Here is a 19,127-nt window from a genome sequence, read left to right on the forward strand (position 1 = left end):
GCAACAAGACGACGTTTTCAACGGAGGTTTAATGTAACCAAAGGACCGAAAAGCGATACAATAAAGTATCTGTTTGAAAAATTTCAACGGACTGGGAACGTGACGGATGAACGTGCCGGAAAGGTAGGGCGACCGCGTACGGCAACCACAGAGGGCAACACGCAGCTAGTGCAGCAGGTGATCCGACAGCGGCCTCGGGTTTCCGTTCGCCGTGTTGCAGCTGCGGTCCAAATGACGCCAACGTCCACGTATCGTCTCGTGCGCCAGAGTTTACACCTCTATCCGTACAAAATTCAAACGCGGCAACCCCTCAGTGCCGCTGCCATTGCTGCACGAGAGACATTCGCTAACGATACAGTGCACATGATTGATGACGGCGATATGCATGTGGGCAGCATTTGGTTTACTGACGAAGCTTATTTTTACCTGGACGGCTTCGTCAATAAATAGAACTGGCGCATATGGGGAACCGAAAAGCCCCATGTTGCAGTCCCATCGTCCCTGCATCCTCAAAAATTACTGGTCTGGGCCGCCATTTCTTCCAGAGGAATCATTGGCCCATTTTTCAGATCCGAAACGATTACTGCATCACGCTATCTGGACATTCTTCGTGAATTTGTGGCGGTACAAACTACCTTAGACGACACTGCGAACACCTCATGGTTTATGCAAGATGGTGCCCGGCCACATCGCACGGCCGACGTCTTTAATTTCCTGAGTGAATATTTCGATGATCGTGTGATTGCTTTGGGCTATCCGAAACATACAGGAGGCGGCGTGGATTGGCCTCCCTATTCGCCAGACATGAACCCATGTGACTTCTTTCTGTGGGGACACGTGAAAGACCAGGTGTACCGCCAGAATCCAGAAACAATTGAACAGCTGAAGCAGTACATCTCATCTGCATGTGAAGCCATTCCGCCAGACACGTTGTCAAAGGTTTCGGGTAATTTCATTCAGAGACTACGCCATATTATTGCTACGCATGGTGGATATGGGGAAAATATCGTACTATAGAGTTTCCCAGACCGCAACGCCATCTGTTGTTGAAAATTGTAACTACTGTAATTTCGAAAGTTTGTCTGCCTGAAAATGTACTGTTGTCCCAAGCATATTGCAACAAACGGTGTATTTCTATCGCTGCTCGTTTAGTTTGTATTACCGTTTCAAATATACCGGTCATTTTTGAAACACCCTGTACATACTTTCTTTCCTGTAAGGAAACAAGGAAGACGAGCCTCATTACTAGGAAGTCGAGGATTCTGTTTTTTTTACTTTTCCTGAAGATGGCTCTGTTGTATCGTATTTATAGCGTTCGTTACAGGATGTGGATACAACATGGCGGTGGACCGCCTAACTTCAGTGTGTATGTCCGAATCATATTAGTGCTGCATTTCCCGTCGCTCGATTCGAAGGGGAGGTCCTATTCCATGGCCTGAGAGGTCATATGACCTGAATCCCGTTGATTGTTTCCTGCGGGGGTATCTAAAGTCACTTGTGTATGAGGCCCCAATGGATACTTAGAAGTATTTACTTGCCAGAATTGTAACTGCCTGTGACGTGATTCAAAACACGCCAGCGATATTTGTCAGGGTACGTGACAATCTTGTCCGCCGATGTCACGCTTCCGCTGGGGTTGATGGCCGTCAGTGTCAACATGTTTTTAATTACAGGCCCGTATCACTAACGTCGATTTGCAGTAGGGTTTTGGAACATATATTGTATTCGAACATTATGAAGTACCTAGGAGAAAACGATTTATTGACACGTAATCAGCACGGTAAGCATGGTAAGACAGAAATTTAGGAACCAGGTTTTAAATTGTAAGACATTTCCAGGGACAGATGTGGACTCTGACCACAATCTATTGGTTATGAACTGTAGATTAAAATTGAAGAAACTGCAAAAAGGTGGGAATTTAAGGAGATGGGACCTGGATAAACTGACTAAACCAGAGGTTGTACAGAGTTTCAGGGAGAGCATAAGGGAACAATTGACAGGAATGGGGGAAAGAAATACAGTAGAAGAAGAATGGGTAGCTCTGAGGGATGAAGTAGTGAAGGCAGCAGAGGATCTAGTAGTTAAAAAGACGAGGGCTAGTAGAAATCCTTGGGTAACAGAAGAAATATTGAATTTAATTGATGAAAGGAGAAAATATAAAAATGCAGTAAATGAAGCAGGCAAAAAGGAATACAAACGTCTCAAAAATGAGATTGACAGGAAGTGCAAAATGGCTAAGCAGGCATGGCTAGAGGACAAATGTAAGGATGTAGAGGCTTATCTCACTAGGGGTAAGATAGATACTGCCTACAGGAAAATTAGAGAGACCTTTGGAGAAAAGAGAACCAGTTGTATGAATATCAAAAGCTCAGATGGAAACCTAGTTCTAAGCAAAGAAGGGAGAGCAGAAAGGTGGAAGGAGAATATAGAGGGTCTATACAAGGGCGATGTACTTGAGGACAATATTATGGAAATGGAAGAGGATGTAGATGAAGATGAAATGGGAGATACGATACTGCGTGAAGAGTTTGACAGAGCACTGAAAGACCTGAGTCGAAACAAGGCCCCCGGAGTAGACAACATTCCATTGGAACTACTGACGGCCTTGGGAGAGCCAGTCCTGACAAAACTCTACCATCTGGTGAGCAAGATGTATGAAACAGGTGAAATACCCTCAGACTTCAAGAAGAATATAATAATTCCAATCCTAAAGGAGGCAGGTGTTGACAGATGTGAAAATTACCGAACTATCAGTTTAATAAGTCACAGCTGCAAAATACTAACGCGAATTCTTTCCAGACGAATGGAAAAACTGGTAGAAGCCGACCTTGGGGAAGATCAGTTTGGATTCCGTAGAAATGTTGGAACACGTGAGGCAATACTGACCTTACGGCTTATCTTACAAAAAAGATAAAGGAAAGGCAAACCTACGTTTCTAGCAATTGTAGACTTAGAGAAAGCTTTTGACAATGTTGACTGGAATACTCTCTTTCAAATTCTAAAGGTGGTAGGGGTAACACACAGGGAGCGAAAGGCTATTTACAATTTGTACAGAAACCAGATGGCAGTTATAAGAGTCAAGGGGCATGAAAGGGAAGCAGTGGTTGGGAAGGGAGTGAGACAGGGTTGTAGCCTTTCCCCGATGTTATTCAATCTGTATATTGAGCAAGCAGTGAAGGAAACAAAAGAAAAATTTGGAGTAGGTATTAAAATCCATGGAGAAGAAATAAAAACTTTGAGGTTCGCCGATGACATTGTAATTCTGTCAGAGACAGCAAAGGACTTGGAAGAGCAGTTGAACGGAATGGACAGTGTCTTGAAAGGAGGATATAAGATAAAGATCAACAAAAGCAAAACGAGGATAATGGAATGTAGTCGAATTAAGTCGGGTGATGCTGAGGGAATTAGATTAGGAAATGAGACACTTAAAGTAGTAAAGGAGTTTTGCTATTTGGGGAGCAAAATAACTGATGATGGTCGAAGTAGAGAGGATATAAAATGTAGACTGGCAATGGCAAGGAAAGCGGTGCTGAAGAAAAATTTGCAAACATCGAGTATAGATTTAAGTGTCAGGAAGTCGTTTCTGAAAGTATTTGTATGGAGTGTAGCCATGTATGGAAGCGAAACATGGACGATAAATAGTTTGGACAAGAAGAGAATAGAACTTTCTAAATGTGGTGCTACAGAAGAATGCTGAAGATTAGATGGGTAGATCACATAACTAGTGATGAAGTATTGAAGAATTGGGGAGAAGAGCAGTTTGTGGCACAACTTGACAAAAAGAACGGACCGGTTAGTACGACATGTTCTGAGGCATCAAGGGATCACAAATTTAGCACTGGAGGGCAGCGTGGAGGGTAAATATCGTAGAGGGAGACCAAGAGATGAATACACTAAGCAGATTGAAAAGGATGTAGGCTGCAGTAGGTACCCGGAGAAGAAGGAGCTTGCACAGGATAGAGTAGCATGGAGAGCTGCATCAAACCAGTCTCAGGACTGAAGAACACAACAACAACAATCAGCACGGATTCAGAAAATATCGTTCTTGCGAAACACAACTAGATCTTTATAATCATGAATGAGTGCTCTCGATAGGGGATGTCAAATTGATTCCATATTTTTAATTTTCCAGAAGGCTTTCGACACCGTTCCTCACAACCGTCTCCAAACCAAGCTGCGTGCCTACGGAGTATCGCCTTAGTTGTGCGACTGGATTCGTGATTTCCTGTCAGAAAGGTCACAGTTCGTAGTTATAGCCGGAAAGTCATCGAGTAAAACACAAGTAATATCCAGTGTCCCCGAAGGAAGTGTTATAGCCCTCTATTGTTCCTAATCTATATTAACGAAATAGGAGGCAATCTGAGTAGCCGTCTTAAATTGTTTGCAGATGATGCTGTCATTTACCGTCTTGTAAAGTCATCAGACGACCAAAACGAATTGCAAAATGATTTGGATAAGATATATGTATGGTGCGAAAAGTGGCAATTCACCGTGAATAAAGAAAAGTGTGAAGTCATTCACATGAGTACTAAAAGAAGTCAGTTAAATTTCGATTACGTGATAAGTCACATAAATCTGAGGGCTGTAAATTCAACTATATACTTAGGGATTACAATTAAAAATACCCTAAATTGGAACGATCGCATAGGTAGTGTTGTGGATAGAGCAAACCAAAGACTGCGATTCATTGGCAGAACACTTAGATGGTGCAACAGGTCTACTAAAGAGACTGCTTACACCACGTTTGTCCGCTCTACTATGTAGTATTGCTGTACGGTGTGGGATCCGTATCGGATGGGACTGACGGATGACATCGAAAAAGTACAAAGAAGGGCAGTTCGTTTTGTATTATCGCGAAATAGGGGAGATAGTGTCACAGACATGATACGTGAATTGGAGTGGCAATCATTAAAACAAAGGCGTTTTTCGTTGCGACGGGATCTTCTCATGAGATTTCAATCACCAGTTTCTACTCTGATTGCGAAAACATTTTGTTGGCACCCACCTACGTAGGGAGAAATGATCATTACGATAAAATAAGAGAGATAAAGGCTCGTACAGAAAAATTTAAGTGCTCGTTTCTCCCGCGCGCCTTTCGAGACTGGAACGGTTGAGAGACAGCTTGAAGGTGGTTCATTGAACCCTCTGCCAGGCACTTTATTGTGAATAGCAGAGTAATCACGTACATGTAGAGGTAGATACAGTACAAATGGTACGATCAATGAGTCAATGACCGTATTTGCAGTCATCTATGACAAAAATAAATAAAAAAGTGATTTTATTCCTATTATCTCCTTCAGCTGGCTTCTCCGACCCCAGGTTCCCTACCTCAAATTGTTGATTGGACCATCCTGTATGCGCTGTTAAATTTTTGCACGCTCTTACCGAAACACCCAGTATAAAATATTCACGAGGATAAGTGAGAGGGCTCTAGCGAACGTGCGAAGACGTCAGGGGGCAACCTCCGTGGTAGTAGAGGGGTCCGTGGAGCGTGAAAACTGTACAGGAAGACAGAGACTGGAATACATCCGACACATCATTGAGGACTGGCGTGTAACATGGGCTTCTTCAGAATAACAAGTTGCACTCTTATCTCTTTAGGTCGAAGAAAGACGTTCGTGAGAGCTGAAAATGAAGTTTAGGTAGTTCTTAGGGATAAAACGCCCTAATCTGCGTGCTCTGGGTTTTATGCCTGTGCGGGTACAGTGCAAGTCACGTCAGCTCCGGCTGTGGGCGACGCGCCACAGCGAAGCAACCTCTGTATCCGTCGCGGCCGCTTTCGCTTCGGTTCTCTTTTCTATTTGTTTTCTTTTATTATTATTATTCGCGTAACAACTAATGTATGAGATAAAATATGTTACTACGAAAAGAGACCCGAAATACCTTTTAGTCATGCTGTGCTATGCCTTTCTTTGGATCATTAATTTTCAACAAAACAAAATATATTATGTTCTTATTGTTCTGGATCTGGCTTTCTATTAAGGGAACATTTTTTCGTTACTGTAACTCGCCATAAAGTTCAACCTATCTTCCTTACTTTATAGTTATTGAAAAGGTTAATGAAAATTACTTCGTTATCAAAACTGATGTTACAGTACGCAATGATTGTTCAACATCATAATTTTGCAGTGGATTTTTGTTAACAGTAAAACAACAATAAGTACCACGACTAACACGAGAACATGAGACTATCGTCGGAGAAAAAAGATGTTTTTACTGTAAGGTTGCCAGACCAGAACTACGCACAGCAAGATTTCTTTTATGTGATGAAAGTAAATTATCTTTTTGCACTGTTAGTAATATATTATCAGCAGCCCGCGTCAACCTGTAAAACACGTCATAAAATCTGCTGCTCTGCTCTGCAACTTCGAAAGCTGAAAGAAATAATTTTTACTTCACTATTACCTGCCCGCTTCTTCGCGGTATGATAGATTTCATTTAATGAAATTTGAATGCGCCGCGGCAACGGCTCGTTCGTTAGTAGCGCAGCTCTGCACCACGAATAATATTTAACTAACTGAAAATGTCTTAAGGGGATGGGATAAAATACCGGGCAAGCTTATGATAAATCATAATGCAAGGTTTCATTAAGTAACTCTATTCAAAACATTTAAATGTATTAATTATTACACACCTTTACAATGAGTACGTAATGGCTTGCATCTCTCGATTTTGACAAAAGAATGTTCCCCTAGCGTACACTATCACGTCACAGGCTATCCTACTCCCGTAACTCCAAGAAGACGACGGAGAAATTAATGTTCGTTCTGTATTATTTATACTAGTCACATATTCTCATCTTTGTTTGATATTTAATAAGTATCGTCTGTGGCGGTTTCAGTACTCGCCGACACAGATATTATCTAAAATAAATAAAAAAAACAGTACATAATTTTATACAAGAACAAAACATGACACACAATGTTTTCTCTTTATTACATTATATGACTTTTGCTAAGAGACGTTACACCGCGCTCCACTTCATTGGAGGTTTACGGATTGACGGTGTCTTGGGGATCATGAATGTAAACGAGCAGAAGCAGAAGCAAATGAAAAATAGTTTAAAGAACTATCATTCACTTTCGATCACTAATGTCGTAGCAACACACATGTCTGTTTTAAATACACTCATGTTCATTAATAAAGGATAATTGCAGAATGTGGTGCCACAATAACGTGGCACTACACAAAACTGGCGCTAATAGCATACGCACATACGGAACACACACGACACAGATCTGTAAGTCCACGGTATTGGTGATAAGTTGAGAAAACCATCCCGAAACACATGTGCTACAAAACGGCACTGTTTCCTCCGCATGTACCCCGACGTCAAAATGGGATATGATCGCCATGCACACGTACAAGGCTATTACAAATGATTGAAGCGATTTCATAAATTCAGTGTAGCTCCATTCGTTGACATATGGTCACGACACACTACAGATACGTAGAAAAACTCATAAAGTTTTGTTCGGCTGAAGCCGCACTTCAGGTTTCTGCCGTCAGAGCGCTCGAGAGCGCAGTGAGACAAAATGGCGACAGGAGCCGAGAAAGCGTATGTCGTGCTTGAAATGCACTCACATCAGTCAGTCATAACAGTGCAACGACACTTCAGGACGAAGTTCAACAAAGATCCACCAACTGCTAACTCCATTCGGCGATGGTATGCGCAGTTTAAAGCTTCTGGATGCCTCTGTAAGGGGAAATCAACGAGTCGGCCTGCAGTGAGCGAAGAAACGGTTGAACACGTGCGGGCAAGTTTCACGCGTAGCCCGCGTAAGTCGACGAATAAAGCAAGCAGGGAGCTAAACGTACCACAGCCGACGGTTTGGAAAATCTTACGGAAAAGGCTAAAGCAGAAGCCTTACCGTATACAATTGCTACAAGCCCTGACACCCGATGACAAAGTCAAACGATTTCAATTTACGGCGCGGTTGCAACAGCTCATGGAAGAGGATGCGGTCAGTGCGAAACTTGTTTTCAGTGATGAAGCAACATTTTTTCTTAATGGTGAAGTGAACAGACACAATGTGCGAATCTGGGCGGTAGAGAATCCTCACGCATTCGTGCAGCAAATTCGCAATTCACCAAAAGTTAACGTGTTTTGTGCAATCTCACGGTTTAAAGTTTACGGCCCCTTTTTCTTCTGCGAAAAAAAACGTTACAGGACACGTGTATCTGGACATGCTGGAAAATTGGCTCATGCCACAACTGGAGACCGACAGCGCCGACTTCATCTTTCAACAGGATGGTGCTCCACCGCACTTCCATCATTGGCTCATGCCACAACTGGAGACCGACAGCGCCGACTTCATCTTTCAACAGGATGGTGCTCCATCGCACTTCCATCATGATGTTCGGCATTTCTTAAGCAGGAGATTGGAAAACCGATGGATCGGTCGTGGTGGAGATCATGATCAGCAATTCATGTCATGGCCTCCACGCTCTCCCGTTTTAACCCCATGCGATTTCTTTCTGTGGGGTTATGTGAAAGATTCTGTGTTTAAACCTCCTCTACCAAGGAACGTGCTAGAACTGCGAGCTCGCATCAACGATGCTTTCGAACTCATTGATGGGGACATGCTGCGCCGAGTGTGGGAGGAACTTGATTATTGGCTTGATGTCTGCCGAATCACTAAAGGGGCACATATCGAATATTTGTGAATGCCTAAAAAAACTTTTTGAGTTTTTTTTTGTGTGTGCAAAGCATTTTGAAAATATCTCAAATAATAAAGTTATAGTAGAGCTGTGAAATCGCTTCAATCATTTGTAATAACCCTGTACATAGGCCGCACAACGGGTTGGCCTACTCTGCATCACATGGTCGAGCAGCGGCTGGGGTATAGCCTCCCATTCTTGCACCAGTGCCTGTTGGAGCTCCTGAAGTGTCATAGGGGTTTGAAGACGTGCAGCGATACGTCGACCGAGACTATCCCAGACGTGTTCGATTGGTTTTAGGTCTGGAGAACAGGAAGGCCACTCCATTCGCCTGATATCTTCTGTCTCAAGGAAACGAAGAGGAGCGAGCAAGGAATGGCGCCATTCCTCATCACAAAAACCAAAGAAGTTTCGAACAGAACCATCAGCAGGTAAGGTTATGCTGACTCTCTTTTGGGACAAAAAAAGGTGTCATTTTGGAGCATTACATGCCTAGAGGGACCAATGTCACCAGTGCATCATACACAGATCTCCTAAAAAAATCATCTACGGCCTGCAATCAAATCAAAGCGACGTGGATTGCTGTCAGCAGGTGTCCTTTTGCAACATGACAATGCAAGGCCCACACTGCCCGTGCAACAGTTGCAACAATCACAGACCTGCATTTGGAATGTCTTTTTCATCCATCATACGCACCAGAGCTTGCCCCAGGTGATTTCCACATGTCTGGACCACTCAAACACGGAATGGGAGGAAAGAAGTTCCGTTCTGATGAAGAGGTACGCCACGCGGCGCATGAGTGGTTGCGCGGAGTACCAAAAGAATTTTTTTCTAAAAGAATTTATGCACTTTGTAAGCGCTGGAGGACTTGCATGAGAGTGGGGGATATTATGTTGAAAAGTGATACAGCTTTGTACCACTTCTGCACAATAAATAATATTTAAAAAAATATTTAAGGTTTTCATTTGACTTACCTTCGTATTATAGCACTCTTCCAGGACCCGTGCATCGCAACAAAGTGAAGATGTCCGGTAGAACACTCATGCGTCACTGCACAGCAGGACCACGCAAGTTATTGACTTCGAGAACGGCGCCCAATAATTATTTTCGAGGTGGAGTGTGTAACGGAACCTATTAAAGGCTTTACTTTACCGAAGTATGCGATACCCTCAAAATTCAACCAGTTTAACGGGTATTTATGATTATAGAAAAGTTATTGTGTATGTTAACAATGATTGCATAACATGTCTCAATAAACAGTCAACCCATTAAATTATACTGAATGACTGACCCACACAAAAGTTAATATCACTTGATCACTGATACAGCAAATGTCATCTTGTAAAAACACTAAGTTCATCTTAAATAATTAATATGAAGTACGAAAAATAGTCGCCAACTTACGTATTTTGGATCTCCTTAAATAAAAATCACGCAGTGAAACCTATTTGTTCACTAGGACCGTTTTCACTCAGTATTCACGTAAACACTCCTATTTTAGACGAAAACCAATGTAACTCTTAATAATTCATGTTATTTACTTATTTATGCAAATTAGAGAAGTCAATTGACAAACTTCTAAAAAAACAGCCTTTTTGTAACAAAGAATTATTCTGTCAAGTAAACAAATCTGTCTGTCATTTTAATAACCTGTAAAATTATGTCACTCGATATAAATTAATAACTTTTCTCAACAAATTACGATAACAGATGTACATGTGACTTATAAACTATATCTCTTTTTAGTAGTTCTTTGGCAAGGTTATAAATACAAGCAGCAACAAGGATCGGGAGCGGAGTCTGAGTGTCACTTTGGCAAAGTGTGTTTGTGTGTTACTGTTCGAGGTGGATAAACATTGCAAAGAACATGTGAAAGAAGTGCTACTTTGTATTGTGTCATTGTCTTTGGTGGACAGTGGAATTAAGATGGCCACCAGAGTAATAAATATTTGAAGTTTAAATATTTGTTGGTTTCGCTCATTATTTATCATCAAAAGCACATCAAAAACATGGGACCTCATCTTTTTACCCCTAGACAGCCAGATATTGAGCCAGCATTAGCATCGAGACACAGCAGCGATCCAGCAGGCAGCAGCGATTACCACAATGCATTTTAATGGCGCCAACCTAACGTCAAGTGCTAACAAGCTCCGTAAATGGGAGTGAAATAGTGCGATTGTAGCAATATCTACGACTAGGCGACCATTACAAGTGACACACGCATTCCGGGTGACAGTTGTAAGTGGGCTGTTTATGTTTTCTTATTGGCAACGTTACGTAGCGCTCTGTATGAAAATCACTGGCTGTGCTGTGTGCAGTTTCTTTTACTAATGAGACTTTATGAAAAAAAAACTGTAATTACTATTATGATGAATGATCAAGACTATCTTTATGGACTGTGAGAAAATTTTAGCTTTTGACCAACATTGTATCAATAAGTGTGTGCATATGATTTCTTTGTTATTGTAATTACGATTATGAAAAATTTTAACAAATATGTATTGGCCACTGTCCAAAAAATTTGTAAAATTTTTTTTTGGGGGAGCATGGGGGCTATGTAAGTGGGCTGTTTATGTTTTCTTATTGGCAACGTTACGTAGCGCTCTGTATGAAAACCACTGAGTGTACAAGTGGTGGTTTATGGACTTGCTATATTGTCTGCAAGACTTCTAAGGACAATTCCAAAAACTTTGTGCGTGCACAAGTGGTGGTTTATGGACTTGTTATCTTCTCTGCGAGATTCTTCGATGGTGATCGTGCACCTGCACAGTCGCAGCAGATGGCTGCTGGCCATCTCTACAAGGACTATAGTGGGTCTACACCTTTGATGACCCACCAATACCATTATTTCTACAAGGACTACAGTGGGTCTACACCTTTGATGACCCACCAATACCATTATTTCTATAAGGACTGCAGTGGGTCTGCACCTCTGGTGGCCCACCAATACCACAATCTCTACCTGGACTACAGTGGGTCTACTCTGTGATGACCTACCTACCAATATTCATTAACTTCGACTGACTCTGCGGTGGGTTTGCTCTGTTGTGGCCCATTACCTGTCTGCATGTCAAGAGTCAGCACTGTCTTTCCGTTGGAAGGACAACACTACTTCTTCAAGACTGCATGGAAATCCAGTACTTCTGTGTGCAATTTCTTTCACTAATGAGACTTTGTGAAAAAAAAACTGTAATTACTATTATGATGAATGATCAGGACTATCTTTATGGACTGTGAGAAAATTTTAGCTTTTGACCAACATTGTATCAATAAGTGTGTGCATTTGATTTCTTTGTTATTGTAATTACGATTATGAAAAAGTTTAACAAATATGTCTTGGCCACTGCCCAAAACAATTTGTAAAATTTTTTTTTGGGGAGCATGGGGGCTATGTAAGTGGGCTGTTTATGTTTTCTTATTGGCAACGTTACGCAGCGCTCTGTATGAAAATCACTGGCTGTGCTGTGTGCAGTCTGTGGCTAGTTTGCATTGTTGTCTGCCATTGTAGTGTTGCGCAGCTGGACGTGAACAGCGCGTAGCGTTGCGCAGTTGGAGGTGAGCCGCCAGCAGTGGTGGATGTGGGGAGAGAGATGGCGGAGTTTTGAAAATTTGTAATACTGGATATTATGAACTACTATATATATATATATATGTGATGACTGTTAAGGTAAATACATTGTTTGTTCTCTATTAAAATCTTTCATTTGCTAACTATGCCTACTAGTAGTTAGTGACTTCCGTAGTTTGAATCTTTTATTTAGCTGGCAGTAGTGGCGCTCGCTGCATTGCAGTAGTTCGAGTAACGAAGATTTTTGTGGGGTAAGTGATTTGTGAAAGGTACAGGTTAATGTTAATCAAGGCCATTCCTTTGTACGGATTTCTGAAAGTCAGATTGCGTTGCGCTAAAAATATTGTGTGTCAGTTTAAGCACAGTCATGTGTAAATTGTTCTGAGGGGACGTTTCATACAGTTAGCGCTTGAAGTGTACCACAACACGCGGTAACACCACGAAACACATCAGGCCGTAAGGTGAAAGTACAGCTCTTAGCTGAAATTTTCACACCTCCACCAGAGGTAACGTTACGCCTTGAACTTGGTTTGTTTGCAAGTGTTGGCGGGGCTTCGCGCACACTCTAGACTCGCGGCTAGTGGAGCGTGACCCCGCACCGCGTCCTGCTGTTTGGGACCGCCAGCTCGGCAGCTGGGTTCCCTTCACGCAGTGCTAACGAGCCGCGAGGCAGTTGGTCGCGGTGTCGGATTAAAAGGCCGTCGCCCGGCACGCCATAAGTCAGCATTACAGCGGCCATCAGTAACGGGAGAGCTCTCGCTTCACCGGCAGCCATTAGGCGCGATGTGAGCAGCATGCTAATGTCACAGTGTGTGTGTGTCTGTATGTGTGTGTGTTAGAAAGAAAGAGAGAGAGAGAGAGAGAGAGAGAGAGAGGGGGGGGCGGAGAGAGGGGGAATATATCTGGAGGGATTATTGCACAATTGAATTAACAATCTCATTTGGGATCGATAAATCCATAAGTGATTTCGAACTCCCATGGAGCCTTTAGAAAGGTAGCTCATTTCATATCTAGCTGAAATCATAATGCTATACAGTCAGCTATCTTTTGTGTGAATATATTTCGCGACCACAGAATGAGAAATACAGGGTGATTCAAAAAGAATACCACAACTTTAAAAATGTGTATTTAATGAAAGAAACATAATATAACCTTCTGTTATACATCATTACAAAGAGTATTTAAAAAGGTTTTTTTTTTTCACTCAAAAACAAGTTCAGAGATGTTCAATATGGCCCCCTCCAGACACTCGAGCAATATCAACCCGATACTCCAACTCGTTCCACACTCTCTGTAGCATATCAGGCGTAACAGTTTGGATAGCTGCTGTTATTTCTCGTTTCAAATCGTCAGTGGTGGCTGTGAGAGGTGGCCGAAACACCATATCCTTAACATACCCCCATAAGAAAAAATCGCAGGGGCTAAGATCAGGGCTTCTTGGAGGCCAGTGATGAAGTGCTCTGTCACGGGCTGCCTGGCGGCCGATCCATCGCCTCGGGTAGTTGACGATAAGGTTTCATAACTAACCTTTTTCGTAGGACTCTCCATACAGTTGATTGTGGAATTTGCAGCTCTCTGCTAGCTCTGCTAGTCGATTTTCCTGGGCTGCGAACAAATGCTTGCTGGATGCGTGCTACATTTTCATCACTCGTTCTCGGCCGTCCAGAACTTTTCCCTTTGCACAAACACCCATTCTCTGTAAACTGTTTATACCAACGTTTAATACACCACCTATCAGGAGGTTTAACACCATACTTCGTTCGAAATGCACGCTGAACAACTCTCGTCGATTCACTTCTGCCGCACTCAATAACACAAAAAGCTTTCTGTTGAGCGGTCGCCATCTTAGCATCAACTGACGCTGACGCCTAGTCAACAGCACCTCAAGCGAACAAATGTACAACTAAATGAAACTTTATAGCTCCCTTAATTCGCCGACAGATAGTGCTTAGCTCTGCCTTTTGTCGTTGCAGAGTTTTAAATTCCTAAAGTTGTGGTATTCTTTTTGAATCACCCTGTATTTTCAGTTAACTTCTGTAGGTCACGCAGTAGTTCAGAAATGTATTCTGTCACTCAGGAGGGGTGGAATTCGATGACCCTCCTGACACGTAACAGGTCGTAAGTGCTTTGGGTTCAAAAATGGCTCTGAGCACTATGGGACTCAACTGCTGTGGTCATAAGTCCCCTAGAACGTAGAACTACTTAAACCTAACTAACCTAAGGACATCACACACACATCCATGCCCGAGGCAGGATTCGAATCTGCGACCGTAGCAGCCGCATGGTTCCCGGCTGAAGCACCTAGAACCGCTCGGTCACACGGGCCGGCTATTAAAATAGCACTGATCAGGTTTCCCATTTTATGCAATGAGGCAACATTTGAAGCTAATGCAAATTTTACGAATAAAAATTATTCCTTTCTTACGAAAGGTTTATTTATAAACGAAAGATTGTAGCACTGGTGCTAGGGTGTAGTGATGAGGAGCTCGTGAATGAGTCGTTTAAATGAACGCTTCACTCCAGTGAAGTGTGAACTAACCACTCAATTTCAGTGAACTGGTACTTCAAACTCTTCACAGATAACACACTCCACAGTTTTTTCTAGTTCACTCACTCTCTTCCCCTCTCCCTCATCCCATTACATCGGCGCTACAATCACTTATTCTCCCTTCACTCCAGTTCCCCCTCTACTGCCTGTCGACGAATCGCGCGGCGTTTGTGGGTTGCTATGGTGAAGGGCGAGGGGAAGGCAGCGTCAGCTGCTTCCTGCAGTGCTGACATCATTACCCGTACCGTTGCAGCGCTTGCGGACCAATGAATATTACAGATACAAACGATGAGGCTGGCTGTGTGAGCACGCACAGCCACCATGTTAATAACACTGAAATCGTACCAATGACTGCAGGTGACAGTTGACGTTTTGAATCTGGAGGGTTATTATTCTCAACAAAAATAAATCTACAGGAAAACTTCTGAATTATTACTTAAAGTAGATATATAGACTTTGTGACAGTGGTAAACATACACATTCTATTTTGGATTAAATTTTAAAAGGAACATAAAATTGGACTGCATTTCGTTGGTAGCTCTAGTTTTCAGTCCATGAATACAACAAATAATGTTTCACTTAGTAGATAAAGAGTTTTTTGGGCGCTTCATGAGAAAATGTCGAGCAAGATTAAATGTAATACCTTCTTTATATGTGACAGGCTTCTCTGTTTATCTTTCCTTTGTCCCCTTCGACCATACTCTATTTAAGTGAGCTCAGACGTAAGTGTGTAAAACGTTGCGTGCACATTACTGCATAGTTCGGCCATCTGTTGGTAAAATTATGAAGTTCTACGAAGCTTTATTGTACGAGCGAGGCGAAGCGAGCGTAGCCGCGGCTGAGCGGCGAACTGGGCAACTTCGCCAGCCTTCCGTACTTCACGAATGAACTACTCCATTTGAACGCTTCACGGCAAAGAGTGAAATGAATGAAGCAGTTCACGGGAATGAACGAGTTCGACCCATCTCTACTAGGGTGTTAGATATTTCGGTTTTTTATTCGGTTATGAGTAAAAGATAAAAAACACATGTTATAAAACCGATACCAAATAGATACCGAAAAATACTAGTCATGCAAATTTAAATACTGGTATCGTTTTAACCGGTCGGTTTTTCCCATCTCCAATGTCCATACGAAGGGGTTGCAGTGTTGGCGACTCATTTATCATGAGCGAGCGAGGCGGCGCAATGGTTAGGACACTGGACTCGCACTGGGGAAGAAGACGGTTCAAACCTGCGTCCGGGCATCCAGATTAAGGTTCTCCATGATTTCTCTAAATGGCCTGAGATAAGTACCGGGATGGTTCCTGTGAAAGGGCACGGCCGACTTCCTTCCCCATCCTTCCCTAACCAAAGGGGACCGATGAAGCTGTTTGGTCCCCTCCCTCTCCGCCCCCCCCCCCCCCCCGCAAATCAATCAACCCCATCCTGTTAAGACTTGTTTTCATAACATATTATCCATAGCTGTTAAATAGAATTGGTGATAGAATGCACCCTTGTCTAACTCCTTTACACGGTTTAAAAGGACTAGAAATAGTTTCATCCACTCTGACTGTTCCCTGACTATCAGAGTAGAGATTTCTGGTAAGGGTAACAAGATCATCAGGAACGCCCATTTCTGCTAGTAACCCTCACCGTTGTTTCTATAGAACACAGTCGGAAGCCCTGCTGCAGTCCAGGAAACAAAGAACTAATGGGGTAACGAATACCCAACATTTCCCAGCTAGCTGTCTGACACTGAAAATCTGCTCACGAGTTCCTTTATTATGCACAAACCCAGCTTGCTCTAGTGGTATTTCTTTATCTAAGTAGGGTGTCAGGCGTTCATAGACGTAATTCAGAAGAATCTAGCTGGCACGTGGAAACGCTGAGAGCTTCCTTTTTTATGAAATGGAATCACTACCGACGTATATGCTATGATAGTTCCTTCACGTACACGTTATGATTCACCACGACACACTACAATTCATTCGCACCGTTCAAAGAGACGCCCATGTGTGGATGATGGAAAAGTTCTATGAATATGATATAGTTCTGAATTTCCTAGCCAGCCGTGTGGCCGTGCGGTTCTAGGTGCTTCAGTCTGGAACCGCGTGACTGCTACGGTCGCAGGTTTGAATCCTGCCTCTGGCATGGATGTGTGTGATGTCCTTAGGTTAGTTAGGTTTAAGTAGTTCTAAGTTCTAGGGGACTGATGACCACAGATGTTAAGTGCCATAGTGGTCAGAGCCATTTGAACCATTTTTTTGCATTTCCTATTCATCGACTTCAAACAAGCCTTTGACAGCATAAATCGGCAAGAACTATACAGAGTAATGAAAAAAGTTGGTATATGTGCTAAACTAATGAGACTGATCAGAATGACAATGACAGAGACAAGAGCAAAAGTAAAGGTCCTTAGCAGAACAGGTGAAAGCTTTGACTTGAATAAAGGTGTGAAGCAAGGTGATAATCTCTCCACTGTCCCGTTCAATATAGCCCTGCATAGTGTAGTAAATAAAGTCAACAAGAGGCACCATATTTATGAAAACTAGCCAGATATATGCATACTCTGATGACATTGCTATAGTAGGAAGAAATATCAGTACATTCCTAGAAACATACTGGACAGTTGAAACAGAAGCCTTAAAAACTGGCCTCATAGTAAGTGAAAACAAAACAAAATATATGATAATGTCACAATATGAGGCGAGAAGAACCCCTAAAAATCTAAACATCAATGGGAAATGATTCTACTTGGGAGCCCTAATAACAAATGATAACAGTATTTGAAAGGCTATAAGGGAAAGAATACAAACAGGAAACAGAGCTTAGTTTGCAAATATGCAACTTTTCAAAAATAGTCTTGTTACAAGAAAAACAAAACCGCTAATATATAATTCCTTCGTCCGCCCAGTTAGCACATATGAGTCAGAGGTATGGACGTTGACAGAACACGATAAAAATGCACTAGGAACCATTGAGCGGAAAATGCTACGCAAAATCTATGGGCCAATAAGGGAGGAAGATGGCTGGAGAATACGCTACAATGCTGAATTACAAGAGTTAATACAATGCAGGGACATAGTAAAATTTGTGAAATCACAGCGAATACGATGTTTAGGACACCTGGAGAGAATGGCAGGGATAGAATTACAAAGAAAGTGATGAAAAGTGTGATCCATTCAGCTGGGCGAAAAGGGAAGCCTAGAAGAAGATGGATCGACGAGGTAATAAAGGATATCACCCGTATGGGAATCCGGGGATGGAGAAGAGCAGCAAATAACCGAGAATTGTTGAAGAAGCCAAGGTTCACCAAGGGCTGTAGCGCTACTGAAGAAGATGTGTGGATGCGTTTGGATGCAATACTGTGCTCATCTCTGAAGTGAGCTACGAATTATTGCAATAAATCCCGGATCATCTCGTAAACCTTGATAAGGCACCTACCTGCCGTGTCATTGGGATTGTGCGCACTTTACTTTCGAGATGATCCCGGAAACAAAATTCGGGAAGAATGTGGTCGGGTGGTACTAGAGGCCCAGCTACACCCCGGGTTCAACCTGCCTATGGTTGGTTGGTTGGGGAAGGAGACCAGACAGCGTGGTCATCGGTCTCATCGGATTAGGGAAGGATGGGGAAGGAAGTCGGCCGTGCCCTTTCAGAGGAACCATCCCGGCATTGGCCTGGAGTGATTTAGGGAAATCACAACCTGCCTATCCCGGCGCATTAGACGTTTTCCTACGTCAACAACTACACACGCCGGTTCACCATCGTACTACTACTACTACTACTACTACTACTACTACTACCACGTTATCAGGCCCAGTGGACCGCACACACCTACAAGTTTCCTCCTCCACTGTATTCTGTCCATTGCTGCTATCCGCCATTTGTCCACATCTATTGACACTTGGTTTAAATCTTCGTGGAGTTCATCACTCCAACGCTTCTTGGGTCTCCCTGGAGGTCTCTTTCTTGTGGGTGTGAAATCCAGGAGCTTCCGAGGCCAACTGTGATCCTCCATCCGGGCCACATGGCCGGCCCACTGCATTCGTTTGGCTTTGACAGTTCCTGCTATGTTGGGCTGCTGGTATAGTTCCTCAAGCTCGTGGTTGTATCTGATCCTCCATTCCCCTGTATCTGCATCCAGAACCGCACCGAAGATCTTCCGAAGCACTTCTCTCAAAAACAAGGACCTTATGGAAGTCCTGCTTCCGGCTCTCACAGCCATATAGAACAACAGGCTGGATCAGGGTTTTGTACAGTCGAATCTTGAACTGTCTGGAGAGAGATTTGGACCGAAGTAGTTGTGCTATGCTGTGGTAAGATCGGTTTACTGCCTGTATTATGGCATTGATCTCAGCTTCACATG

The sequence above is a fragment of the Schistocerca cancellata genome, chromosome 10, assembly GCF_023864275.1.
Source record: "Schistocerca cancellata isolate TAMUIC-IGC-003103 chromosome 10, iqSchCanc2.1, whole genome shotgun sequence".
In the NCBI taxonomy this organism is placed as follows: domain Eukaryota; kingdom Metazoa; phylum Arthropoda; class Insecta; order Orthoptera; family Acrididae; genus Schistocerca; species Schistocerca cancellata.